General features: G+C 38.0%; 1 long non-coding RNA gene across 1 annotated transcript; it reads left to right on the top strand.

Moving 5' to 3' along the window:
* On the top strand, nt 7,861-26,755 carry LOC110394541. The gene is made up of 3 exons (XR_002435707.1): nt 7,861-7,905; nt 19,606-19,665; nt 22,877-26,755. It is a non-coding gene; the product is annotated as an uncharacterized LOC110394541 (long non-coding RNA).

Below are 27,043 nucleotides of genomic sequence, written 5' to 3' on the forward strand. Positions count from 1 at the left end.
CACATCCACTGTTTGATCTTGATAAACGTTTAGCAAGTATTGATGAATGTCTGTGAGTACAATTTTTTCCATGTGGAGGAATTCAATCCCCCCCCGTTGCTTCATACGCACTTCAATGTCAGACGCCATTTTGTCAGACTGCCCCTCTGCTGCCATCTGTTGCACAGCAACAGAATGTCACAGAATATTGGTGGGAAGGCTCAGCCTCTATCACTATACCACCAACATTCTCCTCTGATGTCACAGGCAGATAATAAAATAGGTATTACTTTCAATGCAGCTCTCATAAAATATATAATGTAGATAATATAAGTAACAAAACTTATTTTTTTAATTAAAGCATATTTAAAGATAGTAACAAAACCATAAAACTACTGGGATATTTGTCTTTATTTCCATGAAATTAATGCATCAGTCTGGTATGATGGAAGTGGTTGTAATTCTTAGTGAGTTCTCAAGCTTCTTGTCAGACACTGCCAATTGTATCATGGGTTGCATCAAGAGAAGCATGACCAGCTGGTCAAGGGCAGTTATTCTGCCCCTCTACACCCTCAGGAGACCCCAACTGGAGTACTATATCTAGTTTTGGGGCTCCCAACACAAGAAAGAGATGGAGCTGTTAGAGTGGGTCCAGAGGAGAGCCACAAGTATGATCAGAGGGCTGGAGCACCTCCCTGGCAAAGACAGGCTGAGAGACCTGGGGTATTTCAGCCTGGAGAAGAGAAGTCTCTGGGGGGACCTTATAGTGACCTTCTAATACCTGAAGGGAGCCTACAGGAAAGTTGGGGAGGGACTTTTTATAAGGGCATGTACCCCGGTGTTGCCCCAGTGGAGCAAAGCCACCATCATGATGGCAGGGAGTAGGGGCCAGGCTGCAGTGTGAGCTGGGCCAGGCCACATGCAGCCAATGGGCTGTGTATTTGGCATGCCTTGAGTAGGTTCTTAGGCAAGCTTACTGTTGACCTCTTCATTTAACAAGGAATATGCACCATACAAAATTCTATTTAATAGGACAGAGTCAATCTGCATTTTAGTCTTGAGCAGTGGAAAGATTTTTTATGGGGCTGACTGAACATGCAATAGCTGTGAGTTTTATTGGTAGAACTGAAATAGCCAAGAGAAGCTCAAGGAACGGGAATAGCACAACCATGTAAGAACACACAGAGGTCTAAGAAGGAAAACAGACTCATTAAATGGATCTACAGGAGTGGCTGGAAAGAGTTTTTCCATCAGACAACCAACAAATAGCTCGTGGTCTAACTGTTGGGTGTCCCTGGGCTTAAGGTGGATAGTAGCACTGTGAAATGGCAGCAGATGTCAACAAACAGTTCTATCTATCCAGCTGCCAGCTAACTCTTCCTCTAGGCTATGAAAATAATATATATTCACAGCATTTTTTATGCCTTTCTGGCACCCTTATCTTTCTGTCAGACACTTAGTTGCCGTACATATTTTGCATGACAGCGTGTGTCATGTTGAAATCTGTGACTTTGCTGCTCACTAGTCTGATTAACACCTCACTTTGTCCTTACTTTCATAAAACTGTGTTGAACAATCAAGACATGAACTAAGATGAGAAAGATCTTATAGAATGTTTTCTGTAGCTTACTTCCAAACCCTTGTTTCTCATCCAGCTCCTGCCAAGTGATGAATACCATGGCAGCAATGAAGACAAATGTGCTACAAAGACACAATTTGAACTCTAAGACTCCAGTAATACAAATTCATGGGGATGAGAGGAACAAGCCACACATCTGTCACTTGAACTTACAGCCTTTAATTCTTTGTCACTCCCCAATATACCATCAATGGACCTGAGTTCTCATTTTGAATGTAACTGTCTAAGAGATTGCAAGACATTTCAGAGGCTACCGGCCAGTAAGGAACGGTTTTCTTTGGCAGTGATACATATGAGCACACGGAATAACAAGATCTACACCTCAGACAAAAATATTGTTTGGAGACACTGCCTCTGATGAGAGTCATTTGTTAGCAATTGTGCCTGCTGTATTTTTTTAATTTAAGAATTAGATGAATATAAGATAATGAAGTATGCATTCTCCCTGGATATGTAGACAAGCACTAAAGATGATTTAAGAACAGAGCTTAATAAAATGTAATGTAATTACTGTAATTCTTAAAAAGTAACTAAATAGGAGGTGGGGAGATTTGTGGTGGAGTTTTCTGCATGCACACTAGTTGCATAGCTGCAGCATTGCTTTAACAGGTATTTCTCAGAGCTGGCACCCAACTGACAAACAAGCAGTAATAGAATACCAATCTTGAAGGAGATACAATTATTTCTTAAAAATGATGCTTGCTCCTTCCACACTGAGACAGATCTATTTTTCCCTCTTCACTGCCTTAAGGCTGCTGTAGGTGAATTTCAAGGAAAACTTGGATATTCTTGGAAGAGTGAAGTTATTCAGGTGAGTGGTAAGGCATAGCGTCTGCTGCAGTTCCTAATTCTAATAAATATCTTCTGGGACATTTTCCTCTATGCTGAAACAAGCTACAGCTCAGGTCTTAAGGACTTTCAACAGGTATTACTTTGAGCTCAGTCTGCTATAAAAAAGATGGGAAAAAACATTATTTGCAGGAACTCTGAGATGTGCCCTGCTCATTCCCTTTAGATACGAAGGATGACAGAATTGTTATTGTGCTACTTCAGTAGTATAGAGTCCTGCTCTACTTAAGGGTGGCTTGTGCTTCAAGATTATGTGTTGGTTCACAAATTTTATTTGTAGTATCTCTCCGTAGTGGGCGTGTTTCAGTTAAGACATAAATGCCTTTGAGGCATAGAATGTGTCTTGTCTGATGAGTCTGATGCTGTGATCTCTGTGACCTACAACACATCATCCATTAAATCTAATTTCTCTTAGATTAGATCAGGCCCTCAGGTCTACCTGAACAACAACTCAGTGCCAAAAATTCACAAGTATTTTTCTTTTTCAGCAATTATTTAAGTATTGTAAAATCTGAATCAAAATAATGTAGATGTCTTGCAGGATCAGCCCAGGGGAATTTGATTAAATTCAGCATAATTGTGTATTTACACCTTCTTATAAGACCTAGCAGAGTTCACAGCAATCTCAACTTTCAGCAAAAGCCAGCTCGTGCCCAAAAGGGCTAAATTCAAAGTGATACTCCTGCTAAAGAAACAGACTTCTGAGTGAAAAATGACAAGAAGTTGTCAAGAACATAGTCCTTGGAATTGCTATCTGCTTTTAACCGACATTGATTTCAATGGGACTGGAAAATGCTCAGGAGAAGAAAATGATTTAATATCTCTTAAAAACTAAACGTCTTTTCTGTTGTGCTCAGTCCAGTGGCACAGGAGCATCCTGAAGAGAAGCAATGGTGTGAGCAAGAGGAGGATCACACTGTGTGTCTGGTAGGCAGAGCCATTAGGAGCTGAGAAATGAACCAGCTAGTTTTCTGGAAAGGATATCTGTGCAAGGAATTCTCATCCTACTTATGCTAACAGGAAAATAAATGACTCATAAAACAATATCTGTATTTTAAAGTGAGTCAGAGACTGTAGGTATTGTATACTGATGTATAGTTCTCAGCAGTTCCCATAACTTTCATAACAGCAACAAACATATACTAGTTCCCATTAAAACTAGCATTCCTGCAGTATTAGTATTTCTTTCAATGTTCCATAATTTATATGCATTCAAATTAACTCCTAATTCAGCATCAAAGTTTGGCCTGTAGGAGGACAGAGATGTAAAGGAATTAGCAAGAGCACACAAAAGGTAAAAAAAAATCATGAGGTGACTTACACAGATAGAGAAAATTATACTGGGAGTAACTGAGTTCTTGCACAGGAGCTGGAGAGTCTGGTCAGAAGCAAGGATCTGCCACTGAAGTCCTCACCAGTCTTGTACCAGAAAATAAGGCTCTAACTACTTTCTAAATCTATTATTTTAAGAAGATTAATTGAGATCTTCAAAAGAGATTGGTGTTCTTATGTTCCTTGATTCTTTAAATATTCAAATTAAGATTCCTTAAAGTGACTTTTTCAGTAGAATACAGAGCCTAGCAGAGCATCTATTGCAAATAAACACTTATTTCATGTTCTATTTTTTACTAATTAAAGAAACAGATTTTAGAAGTAGTTAGGTGAAAATTCCAGGAGCTGGAAGTAGATGACTTTGATGCAGTTTGCAAGGTGAGGAAACATTGCTCACCAGATACTTCAGAAGCTATGGCTACATTTGCTAATTCATAGCTAATCAAAACCATGCGACACAGAGGCAGGTGAGGGACAGTTGAGACTACCAAGGATGGTCCCCAATACAGGGAAACGTGCATCAAAGCATGGATCTGACATCCCTTTTCATCCTTGTTGCTTAGCATAGTAGTTGAGTGTGTTCTGTAGTGTAAGTGACATGAAGAGTCAAAACCTATCCTCAAATGATAGCCTGACCAAATAATGTGCAAGATTTCGCCATCAAGCTGCCTGACGGTTGGTTTGTTGTAGGACCTTTCTTGGTAAATATCACTTCTGTGGCCTTTGAAGATTACTTCACTGCCTTCAAAATATTTGGACAAAAGACATCCATCATAATTGCTTAATGGTTATTTAACTTCTACAACTGATCCATCATTTTTCTTTCTTGCGTATGTGTATGCCTGGAAATGTCTTGCCTATACTACCTGGTGTTTCTCCATTATTCTCATAGATCAAGGGCAATCCAGCTCCTTTTAATTCATTCGCCTTATCTGGTTTGTTCTTGGGCAATAAACATTTATTCTCTAGTGATCAGCCTTCTTTAGAGGTACCAGATAATTTCTGACTAATTTACTGACATGGTAGTCACTTTAGTCTTCAGATTTTTTGTTTGTCTCTGTAATTTCTTCTGTAGATTTTGTGTGTTAACATTTGTTCCCTTTCATTAGAGTCACTTAGGCTGCTAAAGGGACACAAATTAAAGTAAAAATGTGAAGCTGATGAATATGCGAATACTGTTGCTAAGCATTTCCCTTAATGCTACTGTATCTGAAAGGAGGGAGGATGAGGTGAATAGGCTACAGGGGTACTCTGAACTCATTAAACTACTGTGCAAGACTTCAAGGGTCAAATAGTTGTAGCTTACAGCTGTTAATTTTTGTTCCTTGAGGGAAGCTTTATGCACAAACACAAAGACACTGTGGTCTTAGAGTACCGTAATTGCAGATCTGTTGACAGTATTTTAAAATCTTGGAGTACATGCTGGCTTGCTCACCTGCAGTAGGCTCTGAAGTCCTAAATGAGTGCAGCTAAAGTAGCAATCAAAGCAGGATTTTGTAGACATGAAGCATTTTAATTCTCTGGAACAGTTAATTCAATAAGCTTTTCATACAAGAGATTTTATTTACTGTGTGCATGGGACTAAGCACAGAGGATGGGAGAGTGGCATCGTGAGCAGTGCGATTTTCCCTTCGTCTGTGGATTTCCGTATAGTTGGTAAGAAGTTACAGTGGTTCTGTCATGTGAAAGTTGAAGCAAACTTAGCTTTGATATTGCACTGGTTTTACACTCATTTAAGTGCTTTTGTTAGTTCATCTGTTGTGTGTTTCATGATGGTGTTGTCAGTGTGTTCCTACACCATAATTTACTTGAGCACTGTTACTTTATCTTTGGAGAAACTGTAAGTTTCAGTGACCCACTGCACCACCACTTCCATTTCCTCATTACAAAAATTGACCTTCTTGCTTCTGTTTGAAAGGGCTCAGACCACTGTCATTCAGACTTCAGGACTGGTGAGCAGTAATAATAGTATAGGAAGTAGGAGCAATAGTTAAAGCAGCCTGGCATTGTGCTCCCTTCCTGGAATCCATTTTGAATTTCACAGTACAGACAGCGGGTGTTCTTTGCTACCTTCAGTGTGCATTGTGTTTTGCTGTAATCCCCTACTTGTCATTAAATCATTTAAACGTATTAAAGCAACACACTGCAGGAACATTCTGCCACGTTTCCTTTGCCTTGTGGGTGATTTTCCTAAACTTGTTCCAACAACCCAGAAATAGCACAGCACTATTCAAAAAAATGATCACGGATACTTGTTTAAAACAAACTGAGAAGATTGCAAACTGACCTGTTCTCATACATGTTATACACCATTCTGCATGGCAGTAACCTGCAGCTCTCAGAGATGTCCATATGATGCAAGTCATCCAGCAGCTCTGTAGGACCAGGCCAAGTTTCTGGGTGAGTAGCTTTCTGCTTCCCCAGTCTGGAAAATCTCCAGCTGTACTCTGTGGGCCTCAGACATAGCTGTAGTGTTCTCAGGGCATACAAGGCACACAGGCTTCTCAGAAACTGCTCTCTGTCTTTCAATGAAGCATTCCTACAGCATTTAGAGAGACTGTACTGTCTTCTGCAGTACAGCAACATCCTGTAGCACACTCAGGTAGGAATCATACACTATCATAGAATGGCTTAGGTTGGAAGGGACCTTAAACCATATATAGTTCAAGCCCTCTGCCATGAAAAAGCTTGTCACCCACCAGATCAGGCTGTCCAGGGCCCCATCCAACCTGTCTTTGAACTCCTCCAAGGATGGGGCATCCACAGCCTCTCTGGGCAACTTGTTCCAGCATCTCGCCACCCTCTGAGTAAAAAATTTCTTCCTAACATCTAACCTAAATCATCCCTATTTTAGTTTAAGGCCATCCTTAAACTATCCTTGTCCTATCACTATCAGACTATGTGAAAAGTCAGTCCCCCTCCTGCTTGTAAGCTCCCTTCAAGTACTGGAAGGTCTCAGTGAGGTCTCCCAGGATCTTTCTCTTCCCTAAGCTTAACAAGACAACCTCCCTCAACCTGTCTCCATTGGAGAGGTGCTCTGGCCCTTTGATCATCTCTGTGGCCCTCCTCTGGACCTGCTCCAACAGTTCCAAATCCCTCCTGTACTTGAGGACCCAGGCTTGGACAGTGTACTCCAGATGGAGCCTCACGAGGGTGGAGTAGAAGCGGACAATCACCTCTCTCATCCTGCTGGTGACTCCTCTTTTGATGCATCCCAGGATACTTTTGGTCTTCTGGGCTGTATGCACACCCTACTGGCTCATGTCCAGCTTTTTGTCCATCAGAACCCCCAAGTCCTTCTCCACAGGTTTGGTCTCAATGAGTTCTTTTCCCACTCTGTGCTTATATCTGGGATTGCCTTGACCCAAGTGCAACATCTTGCACTTGGCCTTGTTAAGCCTCATTAGATTCTTGTGTGCTCACTTTTTGAGTGTGTCTAGGTCCCTTAGGATGGCATTCCTCCCTCCTATTGTCAACTGCACAATTCAGTTTTGTGTCACCTGCAAGTGTGCTGAGGGTCCACTCAATCCCATTGTCTATGTCATTGTTGAAGATGTTAAAGAGCACTGGTCCCAAGACAGACCCCTCAGGGATACTGCTCATGACTGCCCTCCCCCTGGACATAGAGCTGCTGACAACAACCCTCTGGCTATGATCATCCAGCTGACTCTTTATCCACCTAATAGTCCAGCCTTCAAATTTGTATCTTTCCAATTTAGAGATAAGAATGCGGTGCAGGACTATGTCAAAGGCCTTGCAGAAGTACAGGTAGATGGCATCAGTTACCCCTCCTTTGTCCACTGATACAGTCATTCCATCATAGAAGGCCACCAGATTGGTCAGGCATGATCTACCCTTGGCAAAGCCATACTAGCTGTCATGGTTCACCTCCTGCAGTAGAAATGCTAAGTCACGGCCTGAACCAGTGACTGAGCACCTGATAGGAAGGCAGGGCTGACCCAGGGGAGCTCAGGTGCAAGCAATTCACCTGAGTGACCAGAAGGGATGGAGCCAGGATCCACCCCTTCCCAGGCCTCGTTTAAGGGTTGGCAGTGGAGGTGAGGGTATCTAGTTGGAGATCCCTGTGTACCTGAGGTCTTCTGAAGGTAAGGAGGTTCTTTCCTTTGTTTCTGTGCCTGTGGCTGCTGCATTTGAGGAAATCCTCACTTGCTGCAGCCTAGGACCTTGATACTCTGCTCTGCCTTGTGTTTCATTGTACCTTCTCATTTCATGCGTGCCTTAACATCCTCTTCAAGGAGGATCTGCTCCATGATCTTCCCAGGTGTGTATATGAGTCTCACTATCCTATAGTTCCCTTGGTCTTTACTATGGTGTTGCAGGTGTAAACTCTTGTCTTGTGGAATTAAGAGTTTTCTCTTATTATTTATAACCTTCAAAAGACTTTTTTTTTCTTTTTTCAAAACAAGTAGCCTCATTTTAATGGAAGTAGCTCATCATGTTACACAGTTGATCATCAAAAGGTGAGGACTAAAAGGTTTAGGAACTCCTTTTTATTTCCCCCCCTTTTTTTCTTTTTTTTTTTTTTTCATTTTGGCATGTGAACTTTTATTCTACAAGATAGACTCAGGGAAGTCTGGAAGAGTCAGAACTCCTCATAACTAGCAGAAGATAAAGCAGACATTTTTTTAAAGGTACTTTGAATGGATGACAAAAAAGAAAGCAAAAGAAGTTTGGGTGTCATCAGCTGTGATAATCTGGGTGGGTTTTCTTTTTTTTTTTAATCTATTTTGTCCAACCTGTGAATTGCTCAAGAGTGCACAGTGGTTCAGAATAAACCAGTTCAACCAACAGTATTTGCGTTTTACTGAAACTAAATAAATACTGTAAAATATGTACTAAATCTCAAAAAAAAAAAAGTACTGTAAACACTTCACAAATTTTCCAGTAAGTTCAAGAGCTATTACTGATTCAGAGCAAGGCCCCAGATCTAGTGACTTTAGGATCTGTATGAGTTTAGGATAAAATCTAGTTCACGTTTCCATAACTGGTCACTGTCTTACAATATGTTAAAAAAGCACAACATTCAAAGCATTCCTCAACTTTGTGATGGAAAATCTCAGACTCCACCTGTAGAGTCAAGGGCTGAGCCTGATCACTGGAGTTTTATGTCTTCATTTTTTTTTTTTTTGTTTCACTAGAATGATAAACTTTTAACCATAGGAGCTATAAATTATATTTAGAAAAATGTGAGACCTTGGAAAATTGCTTAGGTTAAGCATATATTTACTAAGGATTTTGAATTTGTAGTGAATTTAAGCATGTACTCTCATGTTTTCCCTTTGCTTCTGGGCAAATATGAGTTCTTGAAATATTGGAGGCTTGCGATCATCTCAATAAATGCCCAGGCATTGTCTCAAATAGCCCTAAAACTGTAACCAGATACCTCCTAGCACACTGGAAAGGTGCTTTTATTCAGAAAACTTCGAGGAATGTGTTACTGTTGAACTATTTATTTGAACTGTCATATGTCTTGTAGCATGGCAATAATGATATCTATCCCTAAAGCCAGACTGCATCACAGACAAAATAGGCTGCTGGACTACTACTGTGAGAAGTCATGTCCCTCCATGTGCATTTTGCCTGCTTTAAATTTCTAATTAGCCCAACTTCTTGTCTTTTCCTGTCTTCTCCCATTCCTCCCACACTGCAAGATCCATGGATGTTCTCTCAGTCTAATCCTCTTACTTGATCTGCCCCTCTACTAAGACAGAGGCAATCTGACCCTGAGCATTCAACCGTAGGAATGAAAATCAAATCCATTTCCCCCCCCCCTTTTTTTTTTTCTTTAAGAGGCTTTGAGGTAACATTTTACAGGAGTAACTTACATGGATTACAGAGCTACCTGGACTAGCTGGATGCTCTTAGGGCTGGATTGGAATCCATTATTCTGATTACTCTGAATAAACAAAGGAAACTTAATTTCATTTGCCAGGAAGGAGGTGATAAATACTTCATGCAAGTGAAGCAAGAGGGAAACCTCTTAAAAATATGGAAAGTTTTTAATGTAAATAATGTTCTAGTAATGTATGAGATAAACTATCAAAATCATTGTGCTGTGACTTCAAAAAGATGAAACAGATAATATTTGCTATATTAAGCTGAGATAGAACAAGTAAAGAACATGATTTCAAGATCTGAAATTGAACCTGATTTCATAATCGTGTTGTTGTACGCTTCCCCTCCTCTGGAATTACTCAAATAATCCCCAGGATTTAGAGAGAAGACTGAACCCCTGAAGATGTCATACATTTCAGTTTTTCAAGTATCCACATGGAAGCTGTACCTGGCACTAGAGGTTCTTGTCTGTAGTTCTGTTGACTACTGGCTTTAGGTACTCAAAGTACGTAACTCCATCCTCTAAGCTAGTGAGCGTTTTAGAAACACTGAGAAAGTTAAAAACAATTAAAAAGCTTGGGTACTTCAAACTTGCTTTCTTGTTGAGAAGCACATCATTTGCAGTCCAATAATGTTTTCAGTTTTCCAAAAATGTGAGAATTAGTAATGACTTCCCAAATCTGAGAGCAAGCTTTCCCAAGAAGAAATCATTCAAAGTTGGGAGCTTCGAAGTTCAAAGAAGTACCAGAGAAATCCAAGAGATAAACCTTTTCAGTGGAATTACTGTTATTCTATTTAGAAACATCATCCACTCAAACAGCAAATATAATTGTATGATTATTACTGAGTCGCCATCTAAAATTGCTTGGAAAGTTTGGACTAATAAGCAACTATTTTTGCTAATGTTTTGCTTTATTATTAGTGAGTATTCATAGGCTTCTTGAATGTCAGTCACTTTTTTTCACTGAAGATTGCCCTGTTTAAAATGCTCCTGACAGGAGGAACACAGTTTGTCACCTGACAAGGTTGTCAGCGTCAAGGGCCTTGTCTGTAGGACCTGACATGAATGTAAGAATATTATCCAGTGAGAACCATGAACATCATTGAACTGTCCTATCTCCATTATCTCTTGTTGAATCCCAAAGTCAGCATGTCATCCTCAGGGAAAACCGATAACTTTTGCAGGATATCTGTATGTGCTGGCCAGGCTAGTATTTATCCAAATTTGTTGTCATCAGAGTGAACAGGAATATCAAGAAATGAATGAAAAAGTTTCAAAAAATGGGGAAAAAAATGGTCACTAAATAAATCAGTTCTACATAACCTCAAAAGTGCTATGATTTTAATGCAGCCATGATCCTCTACAATGGCTGAAGCTTGGCTGGTGCAGTGTCCACTTGCCCAGTCTTACTACTTCATGTTCAGCTGAAAGCCTGTGGGAGTTATCAGGAAGTCACCCATTGGCTTCATTGCGATGCATGCTATTCTTCCATTGAATAGCAAGTACTGCAGCACTAGGGGCTCATGTTCATAGCTGTTGTATCTACACAAGGATTTTTTTTTCTTACTGTTACATCTCTTCCTGGTTTCATGTTTTCCTCTGCAGGATGGCTGTCAAGTAGGCACATGTTAACTGAGAATCTGCCTTTCCACTAGCTTTACAAAGCTAAGGAATAACACTTGGAAATCTGAACACAATTACACCCATGAATCAGGTGTAAATCTGACGTTACTGAATATAATTCAATTGAATTTAGCAATGCTAAATGTGCCTGCTCTCTACCTGAATTTGGCTTTTTTTTTTTTTTATCAAGGCATCTTTTCTTCTTTCCTGTGTAATCCAGTTTTTCCTCCACTTGTAAGAAGGCACTCTTGAACAGTTGTTTACTTTAGAGACAGGGCAAATACAGTCAGCAGCAAATGTGTTCACATTTCACTACAAAGAATGTATGAACTCTTTGTACCTGACACTTTACACAATGTGCTCTCTGGCTTTAAGAAAACATTATTTCATGTTCTTACTCTAATCAGCCTTGTCTGGCAGCTCGCAGAACAGAGAGGTTCATTGTTATATGCAGCTGTCATTTGTTCCATCTCCTTGCTCTTTCTGACTTCAATATCTTTGTGGTATTTAGTGAAAGTAATTTTCAGTTAGAAATCTTCTGCCCTTTCAGTAAGTGCAAGTATAGCACTTCATCAATGGCCAAAGAATTCCAAGCTATCTGGGATGTATCAGGACAGTTGATAAAACCTCACAGAGCAACCTATGATAGTACATCCCATCATAAATAAAAAAAAAAAAAGCAGAAAGGGCCTTTGTCAGTGTTTATCTGTAGCGCTTTTATTCTTTGCCCTTGATTTCCTCTTCAGAAAATTGATGCACCCTTAAATTGAAGCAGGAGGCTTGACAGGTGATGGTTAGTGTGATAACTGCTCAGATTTCATCAGCCAGTGTTTTTCTGGTGGTGCAATTGTAGGAACTTTCAGCTAGATTACCTGTCATCCACTACATCAGATAAAAGAGGGAGAGTTGAAAGATGCAGTTTTGCCACTGTACCTTATAGGAAATGAAAAGTGTGGGTGAGGTAACAGTAGCTGAAAAGAAGTACAATTATTTTCTAATCAGGCTATTCCGTCAAGAATGTCACTGCTGAAATTGGCAATCATTGGACAGAATCCATTGTTAAATTTGCATTGTTAAATTCATAGGGGGAAAATTCTAGAAGAAATAATCAGTCTCACTGTAGGTAGTAGCTCAAGCGCTGCTTTTGACTATCCATTTAATTCTTCTGTATATTGAAAGCAAGGTGAGGTCTATAGTTAGATTCAGGAAATCTATTTTGAGCGTATTTCAGTATTCTGATGTCATTCTACTTACTCTGATGCTTAGGTGCTTTTTTTCTGAACTTCTGGTAGCTTGCTTACTTTGAAAAGTTTTACTTTTTTGTCTATTCAGAAAACTTTTTAAAAATACATTCTATATTAAATATGAGATGCATATTCTTTGGTCCACACTTCCTTATTCAGAAGAAAATAAAGTGGTTTCTGAACACATTAAACTGTTATATGAGCGAGGATAACCTGACTACAGCTTAATTCACCTGTGCTTTTAAAATTTAGCTGAAATCTCATATCACTCTTCTTTGGAATGATGACATGAGAGAACTCTAGAAAAGAATAAAATAAAACCATAACCACTGACCACTGGTTTGTTAAACTATTCCCAATACTGCAATTGAAGGTCTGTCAGTAATTCTATTTAAAATGTTTATTTTTCTAAGGCTTATGCAGTTGAGCCATGAAAATTCTCTCTGGAGTGAGTCTTGGCAGCTGAAGGTTCTGCATTTGTTGCAGTTATTTGTTCCTGTGGTTTTATCAAATAAATATTCTAAATTTGTTAGACTTGTCAAAATTATGCGGCGATTTTGGAAAGTAGAGAAGATTAAATTTACAGGCTCAATACTTTGTTTGTGCCTTTGCTGATAATGATTACACGTCCTTAAGTGATTATGAATCTTTTATTTCTCCTTTATAGATGGGTAACCAAAGACAGTGAGAGATCTAATGGACAGACTGGAAGTGTAATTGGGAATAAGTGATCTTTTTCCCCAGACTCTTTGCCTTTGCCACTGTTTTTGCCTTCAAATGGATTCTATAAAGAATTGTTGCTCCAATGCAGTGCTGTCCATGGTGCAAAGCAATGCAATTAATTATGAAGGTATTTCTGGCCTATCCAAATTTGAAATCTACACTTCTATTTTGCATATGATGAACAAAGTTTCATAGTTTCTATTTATGTGAAGATAAAGGAACTTTCTGAGAATCGTGGTCATCTCTGGCTACTGCTCATGTCAGAGATTGGAACTAGACGATCGTTATGGTCCCTTCCCACCCAAGCCATTCAGTGATTCTGTGATTCCACTACAAAAATCTATTCACACAATCTGTTCCAAGCATATCCAGTATGAAGGGGTACTCCATATACAACATGGGCCCTCCTTCTTGAGAAACAATGACAAAACTTGGATCTCAGAGCAGACAGTCAGCTGACAATAATTTTTTTATCATTAAAGTATGATGATAAAAAATACAAGAGGACTCAGAATTTAAAGTTTAAAGAAATGGAAAGTCAGCAAGAGAGGAACTTCACAGAACCAAGTCTGTTTACCAAAGAAAAGATTAAGTCAGTCAGTGACAGTCATAGATTTCTGTATGAAAAAGATGATTTTAATAATGGGAATTCATAAATAACTTTAAAACAACTTCATGATAGCCCTCATTGAGGTGTGGGGGCTAGTTCTGTCCCACACTGTGCACCTTGTTTCTCATCCCGTAGCAGAAACAAGGGAGCAGATGTTACCTATCCCTCATAGCCCAGAGTGCAATGGTAAACCAAAGCAACAGTACTTTAAGTTCTGCCCTGTGGTCCCTGAGGAGCAAATCCATAACACTTTGCCCACCTGTGTACAGGGGGAAAGAGAAAGACAACTGGGGGAGAGCCACTCCTCAGGTGTGGCTGCAGCCAGCTGCCTTGGGCACGGATGATGGCTTCAGTCACCACACAATGTCCCACAGGAGCCATAAATGAAAGCCCACCAACAAATCTGGATTGCAGGAAAGATGCATTTTTTAATAGAGGTAAATAGATGGTCATTTTTCCATTAGATGTTGTGGTGAACTTTTTATTGCTGGAAGACCAAAATTTGATCATTTATTGATTTTTAAAAGAAAGGAAAGGGAAAAAGCTGTAGGTAAAAACAGAACAGGTATATGCTACAAACTTACTCAGAATGTGGAGTGTAGGAAAGCACAGAAGATAGTCTGATAGATTTTTGGGGGTTTGTACCCCATGAGACATCAGAGATGGCTGTTCCCCCATGATGTCCTTGCCCATGAAGAAAGAAGGAGGGATCCTTCTTTTTCTGCACTTATCTTCTGTAGTTTTCAGACCAGATGTAGACACAAGCCAGATCCTCAGGTAAAACAGCTGTCAGATCAGTGAGCCATGTTTTTCCTATATCTCTAATGTTGAAACTGATTTGGTATTAATTTGAGAAAATAATAAGGTTTTTGGTGTTTTATTTTTTTCTTGATTGTTCAATTGTATGTCAAGTTAGCATGTCCTGATGTTCAGATGAGCAGGAAAATGCCATCCAAGTAAGAATAGTTGCCTAATTATTCTTTTTGATGGAATCTCTTTTCATCTCCATGAAAATATAGGACAATTAAAAATGAGTATAAATCATATATAAGATACACATACATGAAATTAAAGAAAAATATTAATATCTATTTCCACTTGTAGCATCATGAAATCATGTAGAAGGTGGGCAAATTAGGCTGTGGGTGCTTGCACTTCCACCAGGGAAGTGAGGGAATGAACAGGGATTCTCTTGTGCTACCTCTGGCATTAACAGAACTCTATGATACACACAGCTTTCAATTGTGGGGAAGTTTAAAGAAGAAGGAGCTCAGTGCTATAGCGAGTGTGATGTCACGTAACAGAGCTCTCAGCAGCTTTTGAAGAGACCTGCAGCCTTTTTGACAGAGGCTGAAAATCCAAAGCAGAGTAAGTCAATGCATAACCCACCTAGCCATATAGAAGTGACCCATTTTGCCTTTTCACACCTCCTCCTTTCCCTAAATTTAACCACTGGAAGGAAATACTTACTTCATTCAATGATTGTTGCGTATTATTATTCATTATTTTTATTATATTTACCAATGATGTGTTAGAGGAGCGCCACAAGGACACGGTACAGCAGTAGTAACACCTTCCAGTTTTGGCAAGCTGCTTATTCACATACCTAACTCTCAGTGCAGGAAGGGACCAAAAAGATAAATAGACAGCAAAGATTGGCAGCTAGAGGTGAAGCTGTTTGTCTGAGTTCATGGAGCGGGATGCTGACTGACTGGATAATGTGACTTAGTGTGTTACCCAGACCACATCAATGCATTCTATCTCCCTGTTGATATGTTGATAAAGTCCCTGCTGATTAAATAACAAATATTTGGTTAAAACTATTTCATTCAGTCTTTTTAGCCTGGTGGGAAATACAGAATCAGCATTCTAAATGAGATATGTGGTCTAAAAATGTACTAATACCAGCAAAAGTTCTTGCAAGATTTTAAAGCACACACATATATGAATAGAAGTAGCTGGGAAAAGCATAAAACAATACTAATACAAGGTTTCACATTCAGAGATGCAAATAAAGCACTACTGTGCTGAACAGCAGCATATCAAAGCTTTTGCTCAAAGAACGGACTGGAATGCCTTCTGGTTTGCATCGTTACAGTGCAGCAGTATGCACTTATACATGCCGTTAATTTATACAAGCTTTTTGGGGAAAAAAAAAGCCAAATGTTAGAAGAAGCTATCTACTCACACTGTCCATAAATTGAAAAGTGGCTGAAATGATTACACTTGATCTGCAGCCATATTCCATTGGAAGGTCTATTGGCTTGCAAAGGCACTTGGAGAACATTTACCACAGAGTTCTCTCCCAGGCCAGATATTCCTAGCTGTCATTTCTCTGCCTCGTATTTTTACCAGTTGGGTCTTAAAATAAGATATTATTGGACAAAGAGCTTTGTAGCTCTATATTTTAACACTGATATTCAGAAAATTTATCAAATAACTGCAAAATATTTGTGTGCTATATTGGGGCCTTGCATGGAGGGGGAACAGCTCAGGATTGGCACCTTTATTTGAAGCATTGCTGTCTATAAACAGGTGTGCCATTTGTATGTTTTCTATTCTGAAAATATATCTATTCACTTTAACAACTTTACTCAATCCAAATATTCACAGGAGAATGTCTCTCTGTATTTGGCTAAATACAGGGTTCACAATGCTCAGCAGAAAGAAAAAACAAACTCAGTCACTGTTGGAAGTAAATACGTAAATTCATGAATTTAGTAAGTAACAAAGACATTGTCAAAAGAAAATATGGGGCAGGTCATAAAGCTTTGGTTTCAAAAGCTGGGTCTTAGTTGCTAGCTGCTCATCTTACCTGAACTTTTCATTCACTGTTGTTACTAACAGGATATCGCCAGTCATGTATTGACTGCCTTCTTCTAGATACTGTTGCATACAAAAATTTACTTGGTTATGCCTACTTCCACATGTAACCTACTTGATCAAAGCTGAAATCTGACACATCTGAAATTAACATACTGTTAGATCTTGCTACTTGGTTAAATGCTGATGAATTTCACAAACTTGATGTTATTTGTTTTCAGTGCAGTAAACTGCACCTCCCAAACTGCATTCAGATCTGGTTTAAGATGTCATGTTGCAGTAAGAGATACTAAGCAGGAGTGAATCAACCAAATCTTGCTTGTAATTAGCCTTTCTGGAGATGTATTAGTAGAAGTGAAAGTAAAACAGAAGTGAAAAGGGATATGATTGCATGAGAAATTTAAGTCTTTTCTTCATTTCTTTTACCCAACAAAGCTTTACCAGAGGAATAGAAATTGCAACTGGTTTGCACAATGAGACTGTGAAACATTGGGTTGATAGAGGACAATGGCAGGGTTGAGGGTTTGGTTGGTTTGTCAGTTAAATTTACGTTATTGCTAGAAGAGCCATGCTCATTTTGTACACTCCTGTTAACATTTTTCTAATATTACTCTAGAATTGAAATACTAATAATTACATTTTAAATATAGTTATTAGTATTTTAATAAGAAATTTGTAGTCTAGGGCCTGAATGATTTTATTTTGGCATTCTGAATCTGTACAAGTTCTATGAAGAAAGGGCAGAGTGTAGCCTCCCTGTATTGTTTATGTTAACCATATACATGGATTTGTGTCTACATAATAACATAAGAGCCTTTGCAGCCATTCATTATTCACTCATGAGTTAATCTTAGAAATCCTTTGGAGAAATCTTTTTACATGATTCACAAGGTATGGACTGACAATACAGATTGTAACTGGCTTTTAAACTGGTATTTAACAAAGCTACATAAACAGAAAGTTCTTAAATACCATGTGTCTTTTATACAGAAAAATCTCAAAGGCTGGTCATGAATTATCGGCTGCTCTTCCCATGCTGACACACCTATGGGGTTAGGAAAGCAGTATAGGATGTTTAATGGTCCTCTTGTATGTTTTTATTAGGAGGAGCAAGCAACTTTCTCTTTTCCAGACCTCAGCTGGTTGCCACAATCCCTGCCTGCAAATAATCCTCAGTGTCCTAGTGGAGAGCATGGGGCCAATTTGAGCATCTCTGTACCCTGGAAGTAGACACCCTAAATATAAGATAAGAAACAACAGATGGCTACAAACAGATGGGGGAACCTAAGTAACAATTAGATGCTATTGATCAGTATGACAACAGTTCTGACAATGCTGTGAAATATTCTAGGGTTTTCTATGATTTCCTTTAAATGTGGTTGAAACTTTCCCTGCTTCTTTTAGGCTACTATTGCAGGGATGAATTTCTTGAGGTGAAGATGGAAAAAAGAGGTAGATGATCTTTGGCCTTACCCTGAGCACAGGATGGAGTGCAGTGAATATTTTTACATCATGAGATGAAACTGGAGATATGCAGCCCTACTCATGGCTCCTCTGAATGCGAGTATATGCAAAGCTGGTAAATATCAGAAGAAAAGCCAGATGTCACTGGCCACAAAATCATTATCTTCACCCCTTCCCATCTTCTGTGAAGCCCAGATCTTCAGGGAGCTCCTGGGTTTCTGGTGACAAAGCTGAATTAGGCTCAGGCTGATGGTGAACTTGGGAAGAACTCTGGGATGGAACTAGCCTCAATCATCCAGACACAAATATGTTGAACTTCTTGCTGTTTAGTGATGATTTTCTTTTATCTATTTCTATCATTCATCGTAGTTACACTACTGATAGCACAAGGTTTATCTTCCTGTCTTTCATATTCATAAACTGCAAGCATTTGTAGACTGCCACCTTGTTGGTACCATAGCCATCTCTACATGAAAGTATACATAAATATTCTTTTTCCTAGAAGACTAGTCTTCTCAATGTTCAGATAACTTTCTTGCTTTATTGTTCAGACCTTAATATCCCATGAATATTTTTCTTCTAACAGTACCCATAGTGGCACAAGACCCTAGCTGGTCTCTAATTTCTTGATTTTGAATCCTTTTTCTGAAAGGACTCAAAATATTTCAGTGAATAAGGGAGAGAATAAGAGCCCCCTCTCCTGAATGCCAGCAGTTAGAGAGGAGAAATTATTATGTTCATGTTATTGTCAGGAAGGTTAAGCTTTTTTTGAAATGGGTGTTACTGTTCACAGCCACGTATAAGACACTGCAGTAGATGGGAGGCCCAGGCCTGCACAGCAATTCTGCTGTGTTCATCGGTGCTGTAGGAATGACTGAGTCCCTGTTTGTTGAAGCTGATGCATGAACAGCACAAAATAGGCTTTGTTTTTTTCTTTCTTCTTCCCTTTTCTCTCTTTCTCTCTCTTTCTCTTTTTCCTCCTGCCATTTTGCATTGCCAATTAATGTCTGATTCTGTCCTTGAATATTTATGTTTTGGACTGTTTTTTCAACAAATGCATTGGGAATTGTGTCTTTTCAGTCCAAACATCGTCTTGTTACAGTATTTTTGCCTATGCATTTAATCTCTCAGGGTGCCTTTGTATTGTTTGTCTTTGTTCTTACTGGTACTTTCAACTCATCCTAAATTACTATTGTTAGCTCATTATGATAGTGAATTCATTAAGATCATTACTTCTGTCAGATTATTACTAAAGATGTTAAGTAAGACAAAACTATTCTCTCCCTGTGGGTAAACCTCCTGGAATAGCTCTTATCAATGCAAAGCCTTTTCCTTATAGTCACTTTTCAACCCACCTAATCCTGATCTTCTTCAGGATTATACAAGTCAGTTTTTTTAACTCAAAGTTCAGTTTTTAAACTCTGTAAGACAGATTAAATTCATGCTTTGCTGCATTCTTTAGGTCCTTCTGCCAACCAGTTAAACATGTTTGTGTTAATTTGAAGTCAAGGAGATTCCTCAGGTGAGTAAAGGTAAACGTGTACTTGCAGGAATTAAAACCTTATAGGCCTTTCTATTTATTTATCTATCTATCTCTATCTATTTATCACATATCTATCTATCCATCTGTTTATTTTTATTTTTTATGGGAGATCCAGTTAGATCCAATTCATTCAGGACATTTACTCTCAATAAACCAGTGTCAAATAGTTCACATCCTTTAGGTATGTAGTGATTTTAGTAACATTTCCCACTGTTGGTCATTATTTTATTTAAGGTAGATTTTTATTGCTCAGATCATGCATCTCCTCTGCACTGTTCCTGTAATTTTGGTTCCTAAGCATCATTAAAAATAAAATCATTGGTTCTGTATTGAGTAGGAAAATCTCTCAATAATCAAGCATATGCGATTTCTTTCACCTGCTTTAAATATTTTAGAATTTCCCAAGTAATGTATTTCAAACTCTTTATTAGTATTAGAGCAAAGTTTTCCCTTATTCTAAAATAGTCTTAACAATTATCAAAGTCATCATTCATTTTGAATCATTCATTTAACATCCTTCAGAATTTCTGTCTCTTCTGAATATTTGTGAAAGCTCTTAATATTGTTCTTGACTCTTCAGCCACTTTTCATCTCTAAAGCTCCTGACCAGTCCAATTGTTGTTGTTGATCAGTTCAAGCACAGTTGTTACTGCTGTTTTAATTAAGGTTGCTTTTGCCTTGGACTCGCAGCAACAATATTTCTTTGAGTTCTATACTCTGTCCCGTACCATTGCAGTTTACAGGTTATGCAATGTTTTCTCAAAGTTTTCTATGAGTACAGAAAGTGCTAGATCACTTGGTATTTTCTCATAGGTAAAACATTAACAAAAACAAGCAACACCACAAAGACCAGAGTTTTAAAAAGAAAATCTGTTAATAGAATAATGGTACTGTATCTTAATTCCAGACTCAAAATACACAACATTCAAGATCCTCAGTTTTCTGTGAAGAGAGTTAGGTCCACCCATTTATTTCAGGATCTGGCTTATGAAATTCAGATCCAAGAATAAAAATCTCACATACTTTTTCCTTGGTGACCCTAAATAATGATTCATATAAATCTGTGTAACCTGTGGATAGATTTCATCTGAATTTTCAATCAGATGATCATTCTTTTATGAAGAGAAGGGAGACCATTCACATAATTTTAGCATAGTATATAGTGTATACGTGCCTTTCCTGCAAATAAAATACATATCCCTTATAGCTCAACGATATTTCAGCTTTACTCCATACTCAGAAGTTAGATCTACATATTTTATGATTCATGTAACTTAAGAGATACATGTTAAGCCTTTTGTTTAAAGTATATTTAGAATTAAACAGCCATATTCAAAGTAAATTACCTAAATAGATTTTGGAAAGAGAAAGGAGTCTGTTCATTTTAATATACCTTCAGAAATATTTTACTTCTTGATGATGACAGCAGCTCTTACTGACAACTATTAATACATTATAAACACCCCATCAGAGTTATATAAAAACATGTCAGTTCTAAAGAGAACATCTTTGACAGCAAATTTTCTGATTGTGAAACAGCTGTGCCTCCAGTACAATGCATTAAGTAGTTTATTCCTTTTAGATAGTTAAATTGTGCATGAAATGTCGCTGGCGCAAGGGCTCCAAATCTGGCCTGATTAGCGAACATCTGTTACATTGGAAAAATTCATGTCTACCCTAATTAGCTGTCAGGCTGATGTACATCAGCCCTGATGGTGAGGGATCCTGTGCTGTTTAAGTCAAACAGGTTTCTCTCCTATCCTATCACCTGCCCTTTCAAATCTCTTCCTCTGGTGTGTTGCTGTAATTAGAGATTGTTGGAAATACAATAGAGCAGGTTATGGTCAGTTATAGTCCCATCTGTGCCATTTTTTTATTCCCACAAAATTTACAAACTGACATAAAGCAGTCCTGGTAGTCAGGCTAAGAGGTCTCTATTTTTCTAATCCTAATCCACTTGCTAGATCTGAAAACTTTTCATTCTCCTGAAGCCACTACTTTGTGGTGATGTTGGGCTGACTAATTTGTCTTTTTTTCTTTTTTCTTTTCTTTTTTTTTTTTTAAATAAGGGTATTTCTGGATTGAGTATGGAATAAGGCAAGGAATTGAAGGTATCTTACGGAAATGTAGCTGTGTCCCCTGCTACTCACAACAGGCTTTTTGCAGTCTAGACAAACAGTTCTATGTCTCTTTTCTGGAACAAGAATGAATGCAATACTCCTCATTGTAACATATACATATGTATTTATTAAAAATTTTGAATTAGATGTCCACTTTTCAGCTTCCTGTTCCAACTATTTTGAATACACTTGGGAGGATTGTTCATTTGCTGTTAATATGTTATTTTGTTGCACAGTTGGGGAGGTCTTGTTACCATTAATGGTAGTAATATTTTGCAGTACAGATGTAATAACTTTCTGTATTTTATACCAAGGTCCTATAGTAGGGGTATAAGCTGAAGACGATAAATTAGTTCCTCAGCTGAGATAAACTAATGCAAGTCCATAAGAGAAGGTACACAGACTTAACACTAATGAAGACTTAAGTTCTGTTCAATGAAAATAAATCAGTGTTTTGATTACTGGCATTTCCCTTATCTCCCAGCCATAAGGACTGAAGCCAAACTGAGAAACTGATATTTGTTGAATTAATTTCTTTGGCTTTTTCAGCTGACACTTGCCAAAACTTAGTTCAGTGAAAGGTCATAGTTTTTTTGATTCTACAATTGGTTTAGGCGTACACAAATGAAATATTAAAATGTGTAATGGACTAATTAGGGGGAGAGTAAAATTCTTTATTTGTAGAACTGCAGACTAAGATTTGATCTGTTGCTTCTGGTTGTAAATGTGTGGACTGTTAGCTGAGCAGTAACTGGTACCATGTGGATCCTTTTAGAAGTAACAAAAAGAATTATTTTCCAGGTTAAGTCATCTCCTCTATTGTGTAGCCCTATGCAGGGAACTGAAAGGTAAAAATGTAGTGCTGCACAGTTTCCTGGTGGCCATCCCTGATGTGACAGATTTGTGTCATCTCCTCTCCATCTTGTATCCTCTGGAAATGAAAGCAGCATTTCTGTGGATTTCCAGCAAAGAATCAGCATGGAAATTTCTATCTTGGCTCCTGAGTTTTCTGATAGTCCATCCCCTGCTGAAGAGCTCCTGAAGAAACTCTGCTTCTCTTTCCCTTCTAGGTTCGTTTCTGAGCCCCATAGAGAGTGTGGCTGATTAAGAGTGGAGAGCTGAAAGAAGGAAAATGATCTGAGAATAACTTTCATTCTTGATACCACTCAAATTCATCTGTTGAATGTAAAGTGAGGAAGAAGCCCTGGTGCATTTGTAGAATCAGAGACATTCACTCAATGCCCTGGAAATATCTTTGCCCACTTTCAGGCTTGCTGTTCCTGTCTTGCTTATTCTTTCCTATTCTCAATTTACTTGAAAAGAAAACTGAATTTACACACTCTCCTGAGAAAATGGTTTATCCTGGAAAGCAGAAGTCAGTCTGATTATGAAAAAAAGCTATGACTAAATTAAACACATAAATTCTGTCATTTTTAATTCTTCATCCACCTTTGCAATACCTGCCAGGGTACAAGAAGGAACTTTGTACTCATTTTTTTTCTTGTAGAAATTTAAAATGGGTTGCAGGTATTCGTCTCCTCAATTGTTTCAAACTTTCCTGTCATTGTATCTCACTGAAATGTAAATTATTACTGAACACTAATCTTCACATGAAATGGGGTCTATAACAGTGATTATGATAGGAAGATTCAATGCATAAATGAGATGAAATTAAAGTTGGTTGAAAATGTTTAAACTTTTGAATTTATAGTGAAAGGAAGAGTAGCTTTAGTGAAAGATGCTTCTTTCAGCCAGCTGTGAATAATGTGTCTTTATATACATATACATACACATATACACATATGTGTGCATGTGTATTTGTTATGTCCCATTGGACAGAATACACTAATTAAAACAAAAGCCAATCCAACTGATAAACATAATGTACATTACAAAGACAGGCAATAAATGTAGTCGTGTTTGTATATGCTGCTATCAACCAGACAGGGATTGTGAAGCAGAACGTGAAAAAGTAAGCAAAGTGCAATTTATGTTCAAACGGTGACTGCAGTTTAGTTTTCCCTGTACTGTTCCCTTTGCAGAAAGTGTCACTTTCTTGTCCTTAACGTCACAGAGTTGTCAATGAGGCATGTTGAACATTTGCAATGTTTTTGAAGGTCAAATGATGAGGCATATGAAGGATAGGAAATGTGAAGAAAGAAAAGTGCAAAGATTGATTGTCAAATGTCACGTCAGTGCTTCATTGCATGGTTGACAGAAAGGCAGGAAAGGAAGATATCATAAAAGGCAAATAGGGAAGGGAAAGACTGGGAGTAAAAATGAATGCAGAGGAGCCTTGCTTCAAAATAAAAGCAGATGGGAATTAAAGCTAATTTAGAACTGTATACGTAAATGTAACCTTCATAAAGGATGGGTGCTGAAGGAAGCAGGACCCTGTGAGTGGTCTAGATTTGTAGTTGTTTCTGCTGTCCTTATCCACAATATTGTTGTATGGAAATCAGTGATGTATGCAATTTTATTTGCAGTATTTACATTGTTTTGGTAAAAAAAAAAAAAAAAAAAAGTCAATTTTTTTGTCCGCCCAGTGGTTGGACATTTCAAGCATATCATAGGAAAAGTAAATGTTTGCTCTTGTGTCAAATTTAACCGAGCAGTTAATGCCTTTCAGAACTGTATATTACACTCTTACTCCTTTTGATAGAGACAAAAATGTTTGTAAAGTATTTGTCCCTTCAGTAGTTACACCAGTAAAGATTTTGAGAAATCCTTCCTTCCTTACCAGTTCTCTAGGGCTACCATTCCTCAACAAAGGGCTGATCCTGCTCAAGTCCAGCCATTTAGATGAATCTAAGCCATGCAATAGGTATGGATCAACGATAGCTCAGCACAGAACATGATACTGAGGCTGTCAAATGAATAACAGTGTCCAGAGTAGTTCACTGGATCAGCCGTTTCTGACTGCATGTAAAAGAGAAGGCATTGGAAGCTAACGACACTTTGCTTCGGTAGCCATCAGAGTATATTTATTGTGCTGCAGAAAAGAAATATTGGTGTAAGCATTCTTATTCTCTGAATCTAGCTAATTTTCACAATGACAAGGTCCTAGGTGTAACTCCATGGACCTGAACATATTTTAAATCTGGTCATAATCAGTAAAACTTTCGCTCTTACTAAAGTTATGGAACCACATATCAGACAAAGGAGATATATTGTTCCCATGGTGTGATATCAGAGAAAAACTTGTTACTCTTATCTGTGATGTCAGAGAAGGGCATCACTGCTGTATTCTTCTCTGCAGTTCACTGGAAAAGAATGAATCTGTAAATATACACCGTAATTCTATTCTCCTTCATGATCTGACAAATTTATATCTGTCTTTAATGTGGGAGCCACTATGTGAGATATCAGCTACTTCAAAAGACCTCTCTCACATTTGCTGGGTTTGCACTGATAAAGATGTGTAATGGCATCCTGCATTCTGTACGGATACCTGAGGGGGCACCTATAGTTACCTTTAGAGGCCCCATTCCCAAGTCTATAAACCAAGCCCTATCCAGCAGTGCCTCATCTAATTCAGCTAATACATTTTGATAAAAATCTTGGGTGTAATTTACAACAAAAAATAATGGATTGATATTTGAGTTTTATCAGTTTGGCTCCAGTTCCCTAAAAGTTTTTTAGAGCATCAAAACAAATAAAGAACATACTCAAGTGCAAAACATATTTGTTGGAAGAAGAATTGAAAAAAATTAAACATAAGTTTTGGGTTGCCATAATCCAGGTTAAATCTAAAAAAGAAAAATACTTTTGTAAAATGAGAGGCTATTTTATCACTCAGAGAATGTCACATCAATTGTAAAGCCATCAGCCTCAAGGCTTGTTGGTGATTGCTTCATATTTACTGTTAGTCCAGCAATGGAGATGGTACTTTTACAGTCTTTGGACAGACTAGTGAGTGTGACATTTAAAGTGTTGATTTTTGCAGCACTTATGTTAATTGTTGTAATTTTCCTGATGAACCACCATTCTGGTTCCCTGATGCAGCCAAGATAGTTTTACATTTTCTATGCAGGCCTCTTTGCCATTTGGTCTGTGTAGTGTCAGCTTCGAGTGCTACTGAAAGCAGACAAAATTGCAAGCAAATTGCATCAGATTGCCAACATTGTGAAAAGGTAAATTGCTTGCAAATCTATTTAAACCACTGCCCTATTTTCATCAGCTTCAGTACTTGGTATTCATGATTGCTTAATTGGCGACCTTTCCTATTGTGTAGTGCTTTATGGTGTAATGGAAAGCGATCTTTACCAAACCAATTACCCTTTTTTTCTCAGCACTACATTATTGCTGTGATTGCAACTGCCAGTCCTTTGTAAATGAACTTTCTGATTTCAATGATGTTTTTAAAATGTAAGATAGAAAAAAGTGGCATTCATATTGTGTGATGTTCTATTTTGAAGCCTCTTTGTAGTCACCATTGTCTGGGAAAATGGACTGAAGGGTTACACAGTACCTACAAATATCCATGTAACTATTATTAATATTATCATAATGTCTCCCTTTGTACAGCAGCTCAATTAGGAAAGGATAGGAGAAATATTTTGTCACCCTGTCAAGTGCACAGGAAGTGCTTTTGATGCCTCTTTTTTGACACATACATTATCTTCACTAATAATACAAGATTCCTTTTTAAGACATCAAAATAAATATACAAAATCTTCATTGCTACAAAAATTCAAATGACTATACATTTACAAAATGTATTTTTAAAGAGTCTTAGCTTTTCCAGACATTTAGGCATAAAATATTTTGAAATACTGTGGGCAGTATAAATAAAGGTAAATGTTTCCTTGTGCTTGAACAGGGATGCCAGCTATTTGTCTTGTAAATGCAGACACAGTGAAAGTAAAATATAATTCACAAGCTGTGTATTATCTAGTTTAGTTTCAGCAATAACAGGATGCAAAGGTTTGAACATCTTCAAATACATACAGACATACATACAGAAAATAAAATTCAATTCTACAAAAATGACCATTCTCATTTATTTTTATAATGCAGGATAAAAAAAACTGCCACCGCCAACAACAAAACAAGATTCCGATAGTTTAGTTTGTGTATTTATTTATGTGATTTAGGAAATTATATCGTTACTCATAAGTGGCGACACGGAAAGGGCTCTACAAGTAATTTAGTCATTCCCTAATATGGTACTGTAAGTGCAAATGGATGCATCATTCTACCCCCTACAGTTAAGAATTCTATTGTAACGACAAAAA

Source organism: Numida meleagris, chromosome 2, assembly GCF_002078875.1.
Source record: "Numida meleagris isolate 19003 breed g44 Domestic line chromosome 2, NumMel1.0, whole genome shotgun sequence".
In the NCBI taxonomy this organism is placed as follows: domain Eukaryota; kingdom Metazoa; phylum Chordata; class Aves; order Galliformes; family Numididae; genus Numida; species Numida meleagris.